The sequence below is a fragment of the Ceratotherium simum genome, chromosome 2, assembly GCF_057802395.1.
Source record: "Ceratotherium simum simum isolate JZ-2026a chromosome 2, ASM5780239v1, whole genome shotgun sequence".
Taxonomy (NCBI): Eukaryota; Metazoa; Chordata; class Mammalia; order Perissodactyla; family Rhinocerotidae; genus Ceratotherium; species Ceratotherium simum.
Window position 1 is genome coordinate 41,226,852 of NC_141901.1, and position 15,164 is coordinate 41,242,015.

The 15,164-nt window shown below is 36.4% G+C and overlaps 1 protein-coding gene across 4 annotated transcripts in view; it reads left to right on the forward strand.

The window, feature by feature from the left end:
* Positions 1–15,164, forward strand: part of ASH1L (ASH1 like histone lysine methyltransferase) — a 228,872-nt gene that overhangs the window by 89,822 nt on the left and 123,886 nt on the right. The gene's annotated exons all lie outside the window — the stretch shown is intronic.

Sequence of the window (15,164 nt, forward strand, 5' to 3'; positions counted from 1 at the left end):
GCCTTTTATAGGAGAAGATTGCCAACCCCTGAAATAAATGAATGAGATTTTGATAAGAGACATATCTATGAAGAAAATCACCCAAATATTTCACTTTAGTAAACAAAAGAAATAATATCTAAGTCTATGAAGTTTCTCTTACCATAACAGCATTTTATTCATTCAAAAAAATACTTGTTGAGGGTTACTGTGAGTACTGAGCACTGGGGATACAAACATGAATAAGATAAAGTTCCTGCCCTCAAGGATTTGGACATATTCACCAATAAAAAGTATGTTAAATTCTGTAATGGACTGGTATACAAAATGTTATGGCACACAGAGAAACTCAAGCACTAACCCCTTGGGATGACTAAAGAAGATATCCCTGAAGATGTGACACATATACTATTATAATTTGAGTAGATAAGTGGGACAAAATAAAGGATAAGAATGTATTTAAGACAGTGTCAACAGCATATCCAAAGAAAGGCACAAAACCATAAAATAGAATGGTGTTTTTTATATTACTAGTGTCCAAAGGGTATTATGTGTTGGTGGTTGGAAATGAAGCTGTAAAAGTAATAATAGACTGTATCACATATGGTATGTTTTTTTCATTTAAAGAAGTGGAGACTTTGTTGTAGATGCAATTGGGAATCATTGAAGGATTTTGAACAAGGAAAATAAAAATTATTTGATATATTGTATCAATCAGAATAGGCTAGATTTTGCAGTGCTAAGAAAATCCCAAACTTTCAGTGGCTTAAAACAGTAAAGGCTTATTCTTTGTTCGTGATGTGTGATCATCATGGGTCTGCTTCATGTTATCTTCCCTCTAGGATTCTGTCTGACAGAGCATTCTCTGTCTGGAATATTGCTTGTCTTGTGGAAGAGGGTAAAGGGCCATAGTAAAGCACTACCTGGCTCTTAAAATTTCTGCCCAGAAGTAACATATGTTACTTCTCACATTTCAGTGCCAAAGCAAGTCACATAGTTAAGTCTTATGTCAAGGAGGTGTGGGAAGTATAATCCTATCACGGGAGGGGCAGCAACTATTTATGAATAATAATATAGTCTACCACATAGGCATTTCACGAAAATGCTGCAACATTACAGTGTGGAGAATGGAGTGTGGCAGAAGAAATGCATAAAGACGGTAGATAATGGCTTCAGGTTTGGATATATTAAATTTGAACTCTCTTTGGGCTGTTGAGGTAGAGATGTTAGATAGCCATTTGGAAGTAGTGGTTTATAATTTGAGAGCCATCTATGGTAGAGATGCAGATCTAGCAATATACACACACACACATATATATTCAAGTATATATAGTTATGTATATATATAAACTTGAATCTGGCAGTGAAGTAGATTGCCCAGGGAAAAAGTGTAAATTGGGAAGATGACAGGGATAGAGTTTTAAGAAACATTAGCATTTGAGAGGGAAGTGGAAAAAAAGATGTCAGTGAATGACATAAAATTTTTAAATAGATCCTTTTAATAGAAGACTCAGAGTACTTGTCTTAGAAGCTTTTTAATGTAAGATGTCATAAAGAGATCAGGGAAGATTTGGACAGAAAGTGTCAAATGATTGGGAAAATGATTTTTAAAAAATCAGTTTGCTGGTGCAGAGTTAGAGCAGTTTGGTGGCTTGAGAGGGGGAAAGGAGACTGTTAGAATTCAGGTTGCACTGGAATAAATTAGAGCTCTTTATTTCCTGAAATGTGGTAGAATAGATGTGCAGAGCAAACAAACTTCTTGGAACCTAAAACTAAAAATAGTAGATAAAATATGGAAAACATTTCTTAAAATGTTGCTGAACTTTGAAGTAAATAAATAGGAAACTAGAAACTTTCAGAAAGCTTGATTCAACAGAAATAAAGAGCATTAAAGCTACTTGACATATGCTTGATTCCTGATAGCATAAAGCCTGGTTTTTGGAACACATCCAGGTGCAAGAGACAAAGGACAAAGCCTAGGACTCTAGCAGGACAGAAGTTCACATCAGATTTCTCTACATAAACCTGGAATTCGCTAAAGGTGACACTTACCAGTGTAAGAGGAAATAGAAACCTATCACAGAAGAAGATAGTTCCTTGTTTCAGTTTTGCTTTGGAAGGAGCAGGAAAAAGAGAGTTCCTGACCACAAGCTCATACTCACGTTGTGTCGCTAATGCACATTTATATTGCCTGTGAGACCTAGAAAAAAATTAACTAAAATTTGTCATAGATTGGTAGTGCCCCCAGTTGCCTTGCAGAGCCAAATGGAAATTTAATTCCCATTCATGATAAACCCCAGTTGTTTTGACCAGTATATCCTAAATCTTGGTTGATCTAGCCTTCTCATTTGCTCCAGCAACACAGGAATGACAGCCTTTATTTTGCAATTGAAAGGCAAATAACCAGAACTATGTCCTAACCTTCTAGGTATATTCAAAGGAATGAAATATGTCTAGAGACCATCTGTTTAGTAAATTGAGAAATATAAACAACTGGAGAAACACAGTTCTGGACAAACTCTTCATTCAACAAGACACTCCATTTTGAAATAAATTCAAAGGGATTATACACTAATAGAGTGTATGATTTAACTGATAGCTGCAGTCATTGTTATGCATTCCAAGAGCCTTTGGTAACAAAAGTGTTAAGATATTGATGAGTAAAATCTTCTTCATCTTTTCTGGAGGTGTTAAATGTCTAATTGGGTCTGTGGGACGTAATAATATGAAGATGAAATGAGTATTTTCAAGTGCTCTTTGTTGAAGTTGACTTCTGTGTTATAAGGCTTTTTCTTATATTTGCAGCTTTTAAGATGCTTCTATCTGTTTTCTCTTTTCTCAGAGATTTTACTTAACCCAGGCATTTTATAGTTAGAACATAAACGCATGGTAACTTATAATTTCCAGAAGACATAAAACCCTACAACAGTATTTCCTAGAATCATTTCGTCTTTCTTTAGGTGGTTTGCCAATATTGTTACACTGATGAAAGTAGTAGTCCTTTTATAATAGTATTATTGAGAACCTACTGTATTCAGAGAACTATATTAGGCCCAGAGAGTTATAAGAGATGGTCCCTAATACTAAAGAATTTATGTTATAATCTGTTTATCTTGAGAGCAACAATAAAATATGTTAATGATCCTACAAATACCTAAGTGCTGAAGTGATAGAAAGTTTATCAAAAAAGGTTTCCATAAACTTTGGATTGAGACTTAAAAGACATCATAGATAAGGCATGGCTCAAGATGTTCTAAGTGGGAGAAGAGGAGAAAGCATCATGATGTGGTGGGAAAACCATGAATTTTTGAATTAGATCTCATTGAATTCAGCTTTAGCAATATTGTGTAATCTAGAGCAATTTATATAAACTGCACAAGCCAGAGCTTTCTCATCTATAAATTGAGGCTACTTCTATTTACCTTCCAGAATAATGAGGATTAGAGTACATTTATATAAAGTTCCTATCATTGATCAGGTGTTAAGTAAATAGTAACTTCTCTTGTTACTGCTGCTACTATTGGCCCTCCTCCCATTACTGTTATGAGTATGGGGATGAAAATTAGGTCCCACAGAAGGGAGATGGGGTACAATGGTAAAGAATAAAAAGAGAGAAGATTACAAATGCATTTAGGCCCATTCAGTGAGTAGCCTTAAAACTTAAAATCTTTGCTGAGTACTAGGCCTTGCTTCCAGAGACTGAAACTCCACAAAGGTAGATAACAACCAGGGAGTTGTAAGATGAAAAATTTCCAGAGTTTACATAGGGCAGGAAGACATTTGAACTCTGATTATCAAATGTAGAGTCCTTAGGGTGATCGTGAAAACCCCCTAAGGGTTATACCTTAGCAGGGCTAACCTATGCCTGAAGTGAAGGCTACAGTAGATCCAACCTAGTAAAGATTCAACCAGAATTCAAAGGGTTAAACTATTTGACAGGTAACTTAAATGACTCTTAAAACAAACTTCATTAGAAATATTTTTTTTAATTGTAGTAAAATTCACATAACCTAAAACTTACCATATTAACCATTAGTAAGTGTTTGGTTCAGTGGTATTAAGTACATTAATATTGTTGTCTCCAGACCTCTCTTCATCTTATAAAACCAAACTCTGTATCCATTAAACAATTTCCCATTCTCTTCTACTCCTAGCCCCTGACACCCACAATTCTACTTTCTGTCTCTATGACTTGGACTATTCTAGGCACCTCATATAAATGGTGTCATAGTATTTGTCTTTTTGTGACTCTCTTACTTTACTTAGCATAATGTTCTCGAAGTTCATCCATGTGTCAGAATTTCCTTCTAAGTCTGAATAATATTCAATGTATGTTTCTACCACATTTTGTTTATCATCCATCCATCCATGGATGGACACTTAAGTTGCTTCCACCTTTTGGCTGTTTGTGAATAGTGCTGCTATGAACATAAGTGTACAAATAACTCTTCAAGACCCTGCATGCAATTCTTCTGTACCCAGAAGTAGAATTGCTGGATCATATGGTAATTCTATTTTTAATTTTTATAACGAACTGCCATGCTGTTTTCCATAGCAGCTGCACCATTTTACCTTCCCACCAACAGTGCTCAAGGTTCCAATTTCTCCAACTTCAACATTTTTTAAAGGAAGCGAACAAAATCTAAATAGTTAACAATGTAACATTGCAGTGTCCAGCATCCAATCAGATATTAATAAACATGCCACGAAGCAAGAAAATAAGACACAGCAGAATAAAAATCAGTCAGTGGGTACTGCCACAGAAATAATATGTGATTGAATTAACAGGCAAGTGTATTAAAACAGCTGTCTTTGAGAATTTAAAGGAAAACGTGAACATAGTGAAGAAAGAAATGGATGATATAAAAAAAATCAAATGTAACATCTTTAGATGATAAGATATCTGAAATGGGAATTTCACTGAACAAGATAATAGCAGATTAGACACCACAGAAGAAAAAATCATTGAACTTGAAGAAATACTAATAAAATCTATCTAAAGTGAAGTACAGAGGGGCGAAAAAAAAGACTGCTATAAAATGAATGGCATTTCAGTGACCTATGGTACAGTATCAACAGGGCTGACATACATAGGATTGGAGTCTCATAAGGAGAGAGTAAGGAATAAAAAACATTTGAAAAAATCGTCCTCAGTAATTTTTTCACACTTAAAGTTATCAACCCATAGATCCATGAAGTTCCACAAATCCCAAGCAGGATATATACACACATACACAAAAACAAACAGAAGTCAAGGTACATCATTATCAAATTTCTGAAAACCATTGGTAAAGAGAAAATCTCAAAGCTAACCAGCAAAAACAAAGGGAGAGAATACATAGTATACAGAGGGATAAAGCAACGACTTACAGCAGTTGTATTGTCAGAAATGTTGTAAGACCGAAGACAACAGAATGATGTCTGTATGTGTGTGAAGAAGATCAGCCCTGAGCTAACATCCATGCCAATCCTCCTCTTTTTTTTTTTTATTGCTGAGGAAGACCGGCCCTGAGCTGACATCTATTGCCAATCCTCCTCCTTTTTTTTCGCTTTTTCTCCCCAAAGCCCCAGTAGATAGTTGTATGTCATAGTTGCACATCCTTCTAGTTGCTGTATGTGGGACGCTGCCTCAGCATGGCCGGACAAGCAGTGTGTTGGTGCACACCCGGGATCCAAACCCGGGCCACCAGTAGCAGAATGCAAGCACTTAACCTCTAAGCCACAGGGCTGGCCCTTGGAATCATGTCTTTAAAATGCTATCAACTGGGCCGGCTCCGTGGCTTGGCGGTTAAGTGCGCGCGCTCTGATGCTGGCGGCCCGGGTTCGGATCCTGGGAGCGCCCCGAGGCACCACTTCTCCGTCCAACGCGAGGCCGAGTCCCACGTACAGCGACTGGAAGGATGTGAACCTATGACGTACAACTATCTACTGGGGCTTTGGGGGGAAAAAACTGAATAAATAAAATCTTAAAAAAAAAAAATATTAAAAAATGCTATCAACTTAAAATTCTATAACCAGGTAAATATCCTTCAAAAATGAAGGCAAAATAAACGTTATCAGGAAAATAAGCTTAAAGAATTTGTTGCCAGCAGGGCTACAGTAGCAGAAATGTTCTTCAGACAGAAAGGAAATCATACTAGATAGAAACATAAATCTACCAAAGGAATGAAGAATTCAAGAAATTTTCAATAAATAGACTATAATATAAAACTTTTTTCTCATATTCTTTTGAAGTGCATGTGGAATTATACAAGATACCATCATTTGTTGGGCCATAAAACATCTTAATAAATTGTAAAAGATTGAAAGCATACAGAATATATTTTAAGAACAGAATGGAATTAAATTGGAATTCAGTACACAGATATAGGTTTCACGGGGCAAGAGAAACAATAGAAAAAATAAACAAATGGGACTACATCAAACTAAAAAACTTCTGCACAGCAAAGGAAACCATCAACAAAATGAAAAGACAACCTAACAATTCACAAGATATCTGCAAACCATACATCTGAGAAGGGGTTAATCTTCAAAATATATAAAGAACTCATACATCTCAATAACAAAAAACCTAACAACCCTCTTAAAAAATGGGCAAAAGACCTGAACAGACATTTCTCCAAAGAAGATATACAAATGGCCAACAGGCACTTGAAAATATGTTCAACATCATTAACTGTCAGGGAAATGCAAATCAAAACTACAGTGAGATACCAGCTCACACCCGTCAGAATGGCTATAATTAACAAGACAGGAAACAACAAGTGTTGGAGAGGATGTGGAGAGAAGGGAACTCTCATACACTGCTGGTAGAGGTACAAACTGGTGCAGCCACTATGGAAAACAGTATGGAGATTCCTCAAAAAATTAAGGATAGAATTACATATGATCCAGCTATTCCACTGCTGGGTATTTATCCAAAGAACATGAAAACACCAATGCGTAAAGGTACATGCACCCCTGTGTTCATTGCAGCGTTATTCACAATAGCCAAGACTTGAAAGCAACCTAAGTACCCATCAAGGGATGAGTGGATAAAGAAGATATGGTATATATACACAATGGAATACTCCTCAGCCATAAGAAACGTTGAAATCCAGCCATTTGTGACAACATGGATGGACATTGAGGGTATTATGCAAAGTGAAATAAGTCAGAGGGAGAAGGTCACATACCGTATGATCTCACTCATTAAGTAGTAGATAACAACAACAACAAACAAACGCATAGAGACAGAGATTGGATTGGAGGTTACCAGAGGGGAAGAGGGGAGGGAGGAGGGCAAAAGGCATAATTAGGCACATGTGTGTGGTGATGCATTATAATTAGTATTTGGGTGGTGAACGTGAGAACATGATGTAATCTATGCAGAAATAGAAGTATAATGATGTACACCTGAAATTTGTACAATGTTATAAACCAATGTTACCACAATAAACAAAACAAAAAAAAGAATTCAGTACACAAGATACATTGAAATTCCCCAAATATGTGGAAATTTAACAACACAGTTCTAAATAGTCCATAAGTCAGAAAGGAATTCAAACACGAAATTGGAAAGTATTTTAAATTGAATAAAAATGAAAACAAAAAATTTATGGCTATAGCTAAGGTTGTGCTTTTAGCTTTAAAGAGTTACATGATTAAACAACAAAGGTCTACATCTATAGCCCAGGCCCTCACCTTTAGGAAGCTAGAAAAACTAGAGCAAGTTAAACCCAAATTAGAAGGTAGAAAATGGTAAATATTAGAGCAGAAATAAATGGAAAACAGAAATCAATGAAAGCTTATACTGCCTCATTGAAAATGACAAAAAAAAAAAAAAAGAGAACTCTAGCCAAAAGGGTTAAGAAAAAAGAGAGTCAAATTAGCAATATCAGGAGTGAAAGAGAGGACATCACTACAATTCCCACATATCTTAAAAGGACAATAAAGGAAGATTTTTAACAATTTTAGGCCAATAAATTGGATGAAAGGAGCACATTCTTTGAAAGTCATGAACTACTAAAACTCAAGGATAAGTATCTGAATAGCCCTATGTCTATTTAAAAAAATTGCACTTGTAGGTAAAAACCTCTCTGCAATGACAACTCAAAGCGCAACTAGTTTCAATCGTGAATTATACTAAAATATTTAATGAAAATAATACTAGTTACAAAGTCTTCCAGAAAATAGGAGTATTTCCCAACTCATTTTATGAGGCCAGTATTAGCCTGATTCTGAAACCAAGCAACATGTTACAAGAAAACTCCAGACCAATGTTGTTTCTGAATGTGGATGCAAAACGTGCAAAATATTGGCACATTGAATCCAGTATGTTGAATGGGTAGGACACCCATGACCACTTGAGTTTGTTTCAGGAATGCAAGGTTAAGTTAGAAAATCAGTTAATGTATTTTATGAAATTAACAGTAAATGAGAAAATCATAATTGTCTAAGATTAAGAGAAAACGTTAGACAAAATCTAACATCCATTCATGATTTTTTAAAAAGCCCAATTCTTAGAAATGAAAGGCATACAGTTAGGAAAGGAAGAAGTTAAAAAAGTCTTTATTTACAGATGATATGATCTACAGGAAAATTCTTCAGGAATCTGTCAAGAAAAGCTACTGAATCTAATAAATGAGTTTAAGAAAAAGATATAAGCTAAATGTAAAAAAATCGTATTTCTATATACCAGCAATGAATAATTAGTAATTGAAATGTAAACAAAATACTGTTCACAATCATATTAAAAGCCATAAGTACTTAGGGGTAAATGTAGCAAAATATGTACAGGATATATATGATAAAAAATATATAAAGCATTATTGAGAAAAATTAAAGAGTGAATAAAATGGAGAGGTATTCTAGATGCGTTGTTCGTTTGGAAGAATCAGTCTTGTTAAGATGTCACTTCTGGGCCGGCCCCGTGGCTTAGCGATTAAGTGCGCGCGATCCGCTAGTGGCGGCCCAAGTTCGGATCCCAGGCACACACCGAGGCACCACTTCTCTGGCCATGCTGAGGCCGCATCCCACATGTAGCAACTAGAAGGATGTGCAACTATGACATACAACTATCTACTGGGGCTTTGGGGAAAAAAAAGGAGGAGCATTGGCAATAGATGTTAGCCCGGAGCCGGTCTTCCGCAGCAAAAGAGAGGAGGATTAGCATGGATGTTAGCTCAGGGCTGATCTTCCTCACACACACAAAAAAAGATGTCAGTTCTCTCCAAATCAATCTGTAGATTTAATGGAATCTTTTTTGTGTGTGAGGAAGATCGGCCCTGAGCTAACAATGCCAATCCTCCTCTTTTTGCTGAGGAAGACTGGCCCTGCGCTAACATCCTGACCATCTTCCTCCACTTTATGTGGGACTCCTCCACAGCATGGCCTAACAAGCGGTTCGTCCGTGCGTGCCCGGGATTTGAACCTGGGCCGTCAGCAGTGGGGTGCGTGCACTTAACTGCTGTGCCACAGGGCCGGCCCCTTAATGGAATCTTAATCAGAATTCCAACTTGCTTTTTTAAATAAAATGACAAAGTGATTATAAAATTTATATAGAAATATATCCTAAAAAGTCAAAACATTTTTATTCTTTTTGTGAACAAAATTAGAAGACTTCCGCTAACTGATAAGAAGACTTAAACTATAAACTATAGTAATCAAGATAATGTGTTATTGGTGAAAGGATAGATATATTGTTCAGTGGAACAGAATAGACAGTTCAGAAATAGACGCTTTCATATATATTTTTTATTTTAATTGACTTTCAACAAATATGGATGTGTTTCAGTGAGGCAGGGCTAATCTTTTTCAACAAATGGTGTGGAAACTGCTGGATATCCTATGGAATAAAAGGATTGTTGACCTAATCTCATAGCATATACAGAGTTTAACTTGAAATAGAACATACCCCTATATGTAATTTCTGAAACTATAAACTTTTAGAAGTATGCATAGGAGAAAATCTTCATGATCTTGGGATATTGAAAGAGTTCTTAAATAGGATAAAAAGCATGGACCATAAAAGCAAAAAAAAGATAAATTGGACATCATCAAATTTTAAAACTTTTGCTCTTCAAAAGACATTATTAAGAAAATGAAAAAGCACACATGCAAAAAAATTTGTAACTATGCATGGTGATCATTTCTCAGTATACACAAATATCAAAATCATTATGTTGTACACCTGAATCTAATATCTTATATGTCAATTATATCTCAATAAAAAGAAAAGAAAATGAAAAAGCAAACCACAGAAGTGAAAGTACCCAATAAAAATAATTGGAAAAAGATTTGTATAGAATCTCCTCAAAAGAATTGCCAACAAGCGCATGAAAATATGCTCAATATCAGGGAAATGCAAATTAAATCCATTAATGTGATATCATTCCATATCCATTAGAATGAGTAAAATTAAGAAGATTGATTATACCAAGTCTTGGTGAGGATACATAGCATCTTGAATTCTCAGTCATTGCTGATGGTACTGTAAAATGGTAGTCACTTTGGAAGAGTCTGTCAATTAAATATACGCTTAGTGCGACCTAATAATTCCAGTATGGATCCAAGAGAAATGAAAATATATGTCCAAACAAAATGTCATGTACACAAATATTCATAGGAACTTTATTCTTTATAGCCAGAAACTGGAAACAACTGCAATGTCCAGATGAATGTAATGTGTAAACAAATTGTGGTATATTCATACAATTCAACAGTAAAATGAAATATGTAAATAGGAACAGTAAAAAGGAATACAAAAACAAGAATTAATTTAAAAAATGTGCTGTGTGAAAGAAGCCAGACAACAATAGAATATATACTCTATCTTACCATTTATATGAAATTCTAGAAAAGCAAATTTAATCTATAGTGAGAGAAAGCAGATGAGTGGTTTCTTTCTTAGGGCTGTGGTTGACAAGCAGATTGTCTTGGAAGGGGCACAAGGGAACTTTTTAGGATGGGAAATGTTTTATATCTTGTTTATGATGGTGGTTACATAGTAAATTTGTCAAAACTCATAAAAATACATACATAAAAAGTACATTTAATGTTATGCAGCATTTTACCTCAGTAAAGTTAATTTGCAAAATAAGTTACTACATCTAAAACATAGTGCCTGGCGCCGGCCCCGTGGCTTAGCAGTTAAGTGCACGCGCTTCGCAGCCGGCGGCCCCGGGTTCGGATCCCGGGCGCGCACCGACACACCGCTTCTCTGGCCATGTTGAGGCCGCATCCCACATACAGCAACTAGAAGGATGTGCAGCTATGACATACAACTATCTACTGGGGCTTTTGGGGGGGGGGGGAATAAAAAAATAAAAAAAATAAAACATAGTGCCCGGCATCGTGTCCTAGACATGATGTCCTTCTTTTGTATCCCAGGTGTGGCTTCTTCAAGGGACCGAGCTGCAGTGCAGTATTATTTGAGAGAGCCTCTACTTCAATCAGTGTTTGTCTCTCAGTGGCTCCAGATGATTTCTGTACTGCAAAATAAAGCCAAAGTCGAGAAACAAACAAACAAAATCATTTCATAGAGCAGACCACCTTAAAAAAAAAAATTGGCAGACTGGAATTCAGGAAGATGGGAACAATTCAGAAAGTAAAGTGTGAGGTAGCCCAGAGTGAGTGGCTCAGGAATGAGGCTTCAAACAATGTACCCATTTTAGGATTCTGTTTTAACTTTATACTCATGAGTTAAAAAAACATTTGGTAGCTCTGAGATGTTGAGGAAGGGAAAGAGGAGACAAAAATAATTTCCAAGATTTTGAGCCCAGGATTCATATTAACTAATTATATCCTGGTTACTGGAGACACAAAGTGAATTTGATGAGTAACATCACCCCCTTTATGAACCATACCTTTTTTTTTGGTAAGGAAGATTGGCCCAGAACTAGTATCTGTTGCTAATCTTCCTCTTTTTTGCTTGAGGAAGATGCACCCTGAGGTAACATCTGTGCCAATCTTCCTCTATTTTATGTGGGATGTCGCCACAGCATGACTTGATGAGCAGTGTGTTGGTTCATGCCGGGGATGCCAACCCACAAACCCCAGGCCACTGAAGCAGAATGCACAGACCCACACCCACTATGCCAATAGGCTGGCCCCTGAACTGTACCTTTGCAAGAATTACATACATTAAACCACTAATTAGATGTGTGATTAGTACTTGGAAAGGAAAAGGTGTTATGATAATTCTTAATAGGGTGTAGGGGGCCTGGTCAGGGAAATTTTCCTTGAGAAATTGTTGGTATCCTCACTGTAAACTAAAGATTGAACAGTAATTAAGCAGATAAATTTGTGAGCAAACGTTGTTCAGGCAGAGATAACAACATATTCAAAGGCCTTGAGTCAACAAAGAACGTGTTGAGTTTGAGGAATTGAAGTTCATTATTACTGCAATTGAGGGTTCAAGACAGAGTGCTATATAAGCATGAGGCTAGAGGAAAGGTGATAATTCAAAGTTGTTTTTTGTAGTAATAAGCTTAAGGATTTTAAGCAGAAACCTGATAATATTTGTTTTTTTTTTTAAAGATCGCTCAGGCTGCTGTGTGAAGAATGGGTTGCAGGGAAGCAAGAGTAGAAGTAGGAAGAACAATGTTCTACTTAGCTATTGCTGAATAACAGACCACCATAAACTTACTGATATCAAACAATAATAATCATTTATCTCAAAGTTCTGGGTGAATCTCTTCATCTAGACAGTTTCTCAGGGCTTTTTTGTGATTATAACCAGATCGTGGCAGAACTAGTATCATCTCAAAGGCATCCTCCTTTACATATCTGGTGGTTGATGCTGACTGTTGGCTGTGACCTTAGTAGGATCTACTGGGCAGCATGCCATTACGTTGCCTGGACTTCCTTACAGTGTGGAAGCTGGATTCCAAGGGCAAGTGTCCTGAGAGAGACCTAGTTGTGCTGCCTTTTCTAGCCTAACTTTGGAAATTACCACATTCTTATTTCCATTGAACTCTCTTTGCTAGAAGCAACTCCTAAGAGCAGCTCATATTGAAAGGGAGGGGAATTAGGTACTACCACTTGATAGGAGAAGCATCAAACGATTTGTATACATGTTTCAATAACACTGCAAGCGGTTAGGCTATTTGTTGTTTTAGGGGAGGGAGATAAAGTTACCTTAGTTTTGAGTGGCTGTAGTAGAATGAGGAAAAGTAGATAGGTTCAAGAATCAAACTAACATAAAACAAAATTTTATGGTTTGTGGGGAGAGTAAAGGAGTAATAATGGATGATTTGGCCCGAGCTTAGACAGCAAAATTTTGCCACATGGTTAGTGCTTAGTATACATAATGATGTATAGTTGGCTTTATGGTATCATTCACTGAGATAGGTAATATGGAGAAGGAGCAAAGTTGAAGGAAGAGATAATTAGGTGTAAATATGAGTTTGAGGAATCTATGAAACATGCAAAAGTAGAGACATAGAAGAGAGTTCTATTCAGAAAATAGAGATTTGGGAGTCATCAGAATATAGATGATAGTTGAATGAATTGCCAAAGAGTGTAGAGTTGAAACAAGAAAAGGACTTGTACTAGAGAGATTGAGAAACTATAGCATTGAAAGGTTAGGGAAAAGGAAGGGCTCAGTTTCATTTTGATAATTTATATGTATTCTATTGATAATTGAAACTATGAAAATAAACATATTCCCAGTGGAAAAGTAAGTATAAAAGGTAAATAACAAGTACAGGGGAATAAGGACCTCTACAATTGAATTTAATAGAGTTGCAAGTAATTGAAAGAAAATCAAAATGTATTATCATAGAAACAGTAGAGGCAGGATTTTAAAGAGTAGTGATATAAAATATAGCTGAAAGTTTGAAATTTTAAAAATATTGAATTTAAGCAAGACCATGGGATATATTTGAAGGAAGTTATTGGTAATTTCAGAAAAATTTCAATATAGTCTGATGAGATTAGAATCTAGAATGCCTGGGGTTTATAAAGGAGTATCTACGATACTGTCACATTTTAAAGTCATATAGATAAGAAATCCATTGATTAACTTTGGAAAAGTATGACTTATGATTGTTAGCAGTAAATGAGGCATCCTGGGAAGTGACGTATTATGATCTGCTTTTTATAATATTGTAAAACTAACATAGCTTGCCAGAGGAAGTTGAGCATTTCCCATATATAGTCATAAAAAGTTGCTGAGTGGTATCTGAAGAAACAAAGATCACCAAATCATTGGACCACTAAGATAACAAGGTTTATCTAAGACCACTTATTTTCTTTCCTTTATTCTTTTTTACTGACAAAGATTTGCCCTGAGCTAACATCTGTTGCCAATGTTCCTCTTTTTGCTTGAGGAAGATTCACCTTGAACTAATACCTGTGCCAGTCTTCCTCTATTTTGTATGTGGGTCACCACCACAGCATGGCTGCCGACAAGTGGTGTAGGTCCGCACCCGGAAACCAAACTTGGGCTGCTGAAGTGGAGCGTGCCGAACTTAATCACTAGACCTCAGGGCCGGCCCCTAAGACCACTTACTTTCTAATCTTAATGCCAACATATATTCCTTCTAAACTAGTTTATGCAGATGTTTTCTATTCTAATTTTAAGGCTATTCTCAAGAAGAGTGTTTCACTTCTATTCCTTTGCACTTAAAATATTGTCAGAAAAAGCACTCACTAGAAGTATCATCTATGTTTAAAGTTCAGATCTTTACCCAGCATTTAACTGTGAAGTCCCTTAACTGAACCTTTATATTTTTTTTGTGTGTGAGGAGGATTAGCCTGAGCTAACATCTGTTGCCAACCCTCCTCTTTTTGCCGAGAAACATTGGCCCTGGGCTAACATCGTGCCCATCTTCCTCCACATTATATGGGACGCTGCCACAGCATGGCTTGACAAGCGGTGCATCGGTCCGTGCCGGGGATCCGAACCCGCGAACCCCAGGCCACCGAAGCGGAGCACGCGAACTTAACCGCTGTGCCACCAGGCCGGCCCCATGAACCTTCATTTTTGAAGAAATAAACTCTATTTCTTTCTGCTTCTCATCTCAGAGAGTAAGAATTGTTGTTTTTTAATCCATATATTATTAGGGAAACATGGGCGATTTTTAATTTATTATGGTTACTGTAATGTACCTTATTCAGGAAAGTAAACTATCAACTTGCTTGTAAAAGACAAATGCATGTGATATTATGATGTTTAATCTTGCCGTGAAAAATAGAGCAGG